Genomic DNA, 6,004 nt, shown 5'->3' on the forward strand with positions numbered 1-6,004 from the left:
GAATAACTTCCACCTATGGAAACAATTCCACATTCTCATTTTGACCATCATTTTTGAACAAGAGTTGCCTCTTTTCAAAATATGGCAATATGGTCCTTACTCTATACTTCCAATTGTCCACGAGTAACCAATCTTTGGCAAACCTCAAATTGTTCTCGACAATTGCTTAATCATTTTAGTCATATCCAGTTCTAATCCGTTTTCCCTTCTTAATTCCCTAAGCATTAGGAAAATTTAGAAAGGATAACTATTATAGCTCATGTAATCGATCCTATACCCGAAGCATATTAGACATGATTCATGCTATAAATTTTTTTTATTTGCCATATTCTCACAATTCGAACTATGAAGAGGTATGTCGTAATCATAATCAAAATTTTGAGAACACAACATATACAAAATTTCCTTATGTTGAACCATTCCAACATAACATTCATATATATCCTTGACTAAAGTTGATTAAAATCTCAATCTAAGCTGGTAGAATTGGAATGAAGTATAAAATCCTCTCCCTTAATTATAGGGAAACAACTTTTCAAAGCGAATTGAAACTTTTGTTTTCTATAATTAACATTGCTAACTTGCAACATAATCATCATGCTCCCACTAGCATAATGATTATTATCTTACTAGCATAACACTTATGCTCCCACTAGCTTTGACATGTACTCAGAAATCAACTGGACTTCTAGAAAAACAATACATTATTGACTTTCTTACCAAAGTTCAGATTTCTGATACGAGATGTTTTGATAAGACTTTATCAAAATCATACACCTTTCCTTAGATAGCTCACTTGTGTGTCTAAACAATTATGAAGAGGGATGACGTAATCATAATGTTTAGACCTTTTCTCATTCTCACAATTGCTATCTACTTAAAATCTACTTAGTGAAAGAGTTTCCTCACTATCATTTTCATGAATCGGAGAGAAACCTTATGACACTTAGATTTTATGGTGTAAGTGTTCATATCCATGTGAATTTGTCATAACCATAATCACAAGACAAGGTTAGTGGCAAATCCAAACACATATGGACTGAACTTGTTCAATCTTAATTTCTTGCCACCCGGCAGCACAAGGGCCTACCATTGCTTCCAGGGTGTTATGCAAACAATTGAGAACTCATAGAACTCACAAGCATAGTCAACTTTTAACTGGAATAGACACAGAAATAAGAATATGTCAACATGATAGGTTACAAACCTCAAGTCGTGGGCTAGTGATTAACAAAACTCTTGATTAGTTCTTGAAACTATTTCAGGATCTTTTAAACTCCCACTGTCCTCTTGACATATAAGACTAACTTGCCTAATATTCAAGAGATAGTGCGGATTCTTTTACAAACACTTCACATAATTGGCCTTAGTTGGTCTTTGTTTTATCCAAAACATCACAACTTACCAATTTCAAATGTGCAAGAGTAAGAAAACATTATACTCTACATTTGACAAGTGTTTTAAACCTTTCTTAATATTATGTCACTCAAGGCTCAATCTTGGAGTATGACTCTAAGATTTTATTTTGGAACAAAGTATGATTTATCCTTTGATTTAACCATTTCCACAATTCACGATTCCTCTCCTTAGCCACCAAATGCACTAAGGTGTCCTTAGAGGATCAATTGTGATATGGTTCCATAATCACTAAGATAATCATAAAACAAGATACACAAGTACTCTCCCATCTCTTCAGATTGGAGAAACTTTTATCTTTCTGCCTTATTTGATTCTTCTTATTCAACCTTTGTGGTGGACCTGACTAGTACACAACCTAATGTACCCGATCCTTTAGTCCTTCGCTTGACTCACATGCGAATGTGAACAAGGAATTAGTCTTAATTTACCAAAGATGAAAAATCTCATTCATCACACAATACAACTTGCATGATTCCAAGTTTCTATCCAACTGAAACATGGGTGATGAGAATCTTTCCTTATTTGATAAATTATGACACTACCACAAACGAAAGAATCAAATTCATTTTCCAATATTGCTTATCAACGGAAACATATAAACAACAATTTTTCACAAATGCCTTTGTAAGGATACTTAAAATAAATAAAATAAAAAATTGTCTTTTATTTTAAAAACTTGCGGAAAAACTTATCCTTACAATGCAAATTCATATGAAAACTTTGTTGTTATCTATTCCTAAACAATATCTCATAACTCTTATGCAGTGGCTTAAAATTCTGGTCATCGAACCATGCGATCAGAATCAGCACACCTTTTCTTTAAGCTTCCTTTGATTCTTCAAAAAAACATCAAAATGTAATTACATTACATCATGTATTAAGAATCTCTAAAAGAGACTTAATAGAGTTAGACAACGGACTTTATCTGAAGTAGAGTCAAACTTTTGACTTTACCATCCTTAAGAGATTTCAGGTAAATTCGGCAGCTTCGCAACCAATGCCCCTTTCCTTTGGCAATAGGCACATATGGACTCTTTGGGAATGGTACATGGGACTATCTCAGACTTAGCCTTTCTCTTTACCATTTGGTCAACCGAGTTGACTATGGCCGATCCCTTTCCATTGGGAAGAGAAAGTTTTTCTGGATTTCCAGTGTTACCATTGTCAATGTCAATGAAGTTTTGGGAAGTCGATCTTCTAATCAAATTTGCTTTACCAGTGTTCCAAATCATTGCTGATTTAGCAGCACCAATCAAATAGATAAGATCATTAAAGGGTCATGTCGCGATCTGTCATCGGGGAGTGACTGAAGAACCAAGTCAACAGCCAGCTACCTCGAGACTTCGACACCCGACTCTCCCGGCTTGTCAATATGTGACTTAATCTCCAAGACCTAAGCACATATAGACTTTGTTTTCCAATAGGGATTGAGTGACTTAGAACTTATCAAGTCTTGAAACTTGTGGGATAGGGAGATTTATTGGAGGAGGTGGAGGAAGTGAAGTATGATTTTCAGTCCCACTAATGCTCAATAAAGGGATTGATCTTTCACCTTGATTGCCATTTGGGATATCATCTTCATTAGGATAGCTTGTTGCTAAAGATTTGGGAAGACCATAGTTGTCTGAAGGAGACATCTATAAGGGAGAAATTCAAGTTAGTTGATTTAAAGTCCTTAATATAACACCCAATATGAAATATTAAGGCTAGGATCCAACAACCTATTTATAACTGGAAGAGGGATGCCGTAATCCGAGTTATAAAATAGTTGAAGGTAGGTAAATGACGATTTAGCAATTTCCACCATGAAAAACGAAATATAATTAAGTTTTAATTGGATTTGAAACTCCTAGATCTTTTGAGATACATTGAACTTTCAATGGCATGTTTGAATCTCGATTGTGCCCTCTCAAGTTTGTGACTGGGATGCCGAGGATCACAAACAAGGTGTGAATAACCATGCAAATTGACTTGGTATCCTTAACTTTATCACCTAATCGATGTGCCGGTTAACCACACACGCTCCACCGATCTATAATAAAGTCAAGTTACCCTTTGCCACTCTTACTAGTCCTTATTACTGTGCCGGTTAACCACACACGCTCCTCTAACGACTTGGTAAGGTACAAAGTGTAATTTCATGGGTTAGCACCTATTTCACATTTTCCTAAGTAACTAAGATTGGGAATTAATAAGTGTTTAGTTACTTAGTATTTATCATTATACTTTTAATGAAGGGAGAATTATAGTCCTTATCCTACCCGTTCGGCTAACGACCCTCCACCAGTCAAGGAAGCAGTGGGCGAGAGTGGACACCCATTAAATTGTCATTTTATAGGCAGTAACCTTATACCCCCCTTATAGACCGGCTTCGTGAATGAGGCCTACTAATGGTAAGATTGACTTTATCTTATACATATCTATATAATTTAAAATTATAATAATAGTATAAGGGTGTATTTTACACATTTAAAATACTTTGTGGTTTAATCTATTAATTAAACTATACTCTTAATTTAATTAAACTTAAACCATGTCTTTATGGAATTATTAACTCTTTTAATTAAACACTTTAATTAATTTAATGAAGTCCATAAAGTTTGAATTTTAGCTTTTAAAATTCTAAGGGTTCAATTTTGGAATTAAAGTATACATGAAGAGTAACTTTACAAATTCCAAAACTTGAGGGCAAGTTTTGAAACTATTCAAGACTTTTCATTTCATAACTTATGAGTTTAATGTACATTAAAATGAAGACTCTTCATTTTTATGTAACTCCTTATCTTTTAATGACATCTTTTAAAGAAGTGACTCTTTAACATTCATAACTTGAGGACAAGTTATGGAGTCATAATACTATTTAATGAAAAAGACTCTTCACTTTTATGTAACCTATGACACTTTTTATGAGTTTTAAGATTCATAAATATGACTTTTCATATAACTTGAAGACAAGTTACAAAAACATATTTTATGAACTAACTCTAGATTAATTTGGATCAAAAACAACTAAAACACAAAAAAAAAAATTCATTAATCTAAACTAACTCATAAATCAAGGAAACATAAAAAACTTTTGGTAATCCATAACTTGAGGACAAGTTATGGAGTCCATACAATTTCATTGAGATCAAGAATTATAATAACAAACAATTTGCACATAATTCCTATGATCTACCAAAACTCATAAGCATGAACATTCATAATCAACAATTTTTCAAGAATTACATAAACATATATAAACTTGAAACTTCGATTATAGCATTGAAATTGGTTTAACACAATCATTACCACATTAAAAACAGGTTTTATAAGTCCAAAACAGTCAAAGGTAATGATTCTAGACCAATTCCAGCACCAAAACTCGAAGATATGATGTTTGGGGGTCCAACTCGTCGAGTGCACGAACCAACTCGGCGAGTTGGATGCATTTTGTCTTGGACTCGTCGAGTCCCTTAATGGACTCGTCGAGTCCCCTGTTCAGACAGCACAAAACTTCGATTTTTAAGTAGTTTGCATCAAGTATAAGTGAAAACAAGCCTAGGCTCTGATACCACTGTTGAGTTTTGAGCATTCTAACACTCCTATGGTGTACATGCAACCCTAAATACCTTGGATTTATGTTTTCTCTATTATACATGCAAATATCAATTTTCCAAGGTATTGTTCTAACTAGCATAATATAAAGTACATATAACATAAAATTCTAGTAGAATTACATACCTCTTGTTTGGTGCGTGATTCCATGGAGCTCAAGAGCCTAGTGCCCCAAGTGTGACACCTCAAATGGTTCATACAACATCATATGCACTTGGAATAACTTAGAGAGAAATCATCACTTCATTAAATCGGCTTGCCCTCACTTGTTTCTCTAGTGGCCGATTTTTGCACAAAATAAGATGCTTATATGGTTGTTACAATTAGGGTAAACCCTAATTGTCATGGCTTTTCATTTCCTTGGATCCATGGGTTCAAATACACCATGGAGCATCCATGGAGCATCCTAATGGGTTTTAGCCCAACTTGATAATCCATGGAGCATTAGCCCACTATATAAGTATGGATGATTTACACAATCAACCCATATATTTAATTAGTCTTCTTTTGATCACTTAATTAATTCTAGATTAATTCTTGATCAATACTAATTAAATAATTAATATATTAGAACTTATAATATATTAATAACCTTAAGTGTTATTTCTCTCATTTTAGTCTATCCAAATGCATGATGCCATGCAACCCAAATGGACCATGCCGGGTCGGGTCAAGTATATACCAATTATAGTTATGGACTTAGACACTAATCCAACAGTATGCTACCCTGCCCACCTTCGCAGTCACCCTGAACGGCCCAATATACTGGGGCCCCAACTTGCCCCTCTTCCTGAATCGAATTACTCCTTTCCAAGGAGACACTTTCTAGAGTACGAAGTCTCCGACCTGAAACTCGAGCTCGGATCGTCGCCTATCCGCGTAACTCTTCTGGCGACTCTGAGTTGTCAACAACCTCTGCCTGACCTGCTGTATCTGCTCTGACGTCTGAAGCACTATCTCAGTGTTGCCCATCACTCGCTGTCCTACC

The sequence above is a fragment of the Lactuca virosa genome, chromosome 3 (genome assembly GCF_052849685.1).
Source record: "Lactuca virosa cultivar CGN04683 chromosome 3, Lactuca_virosa_CGN04683_v6, whole genome shotgun sequence".
Classification (NCBI taxonomy): Eukaryota; Viridiplantae; Streptophyta; class Magnoliopsida; order Asterales; family Asteraceae; genus Lactuca; species Lactuca virosa.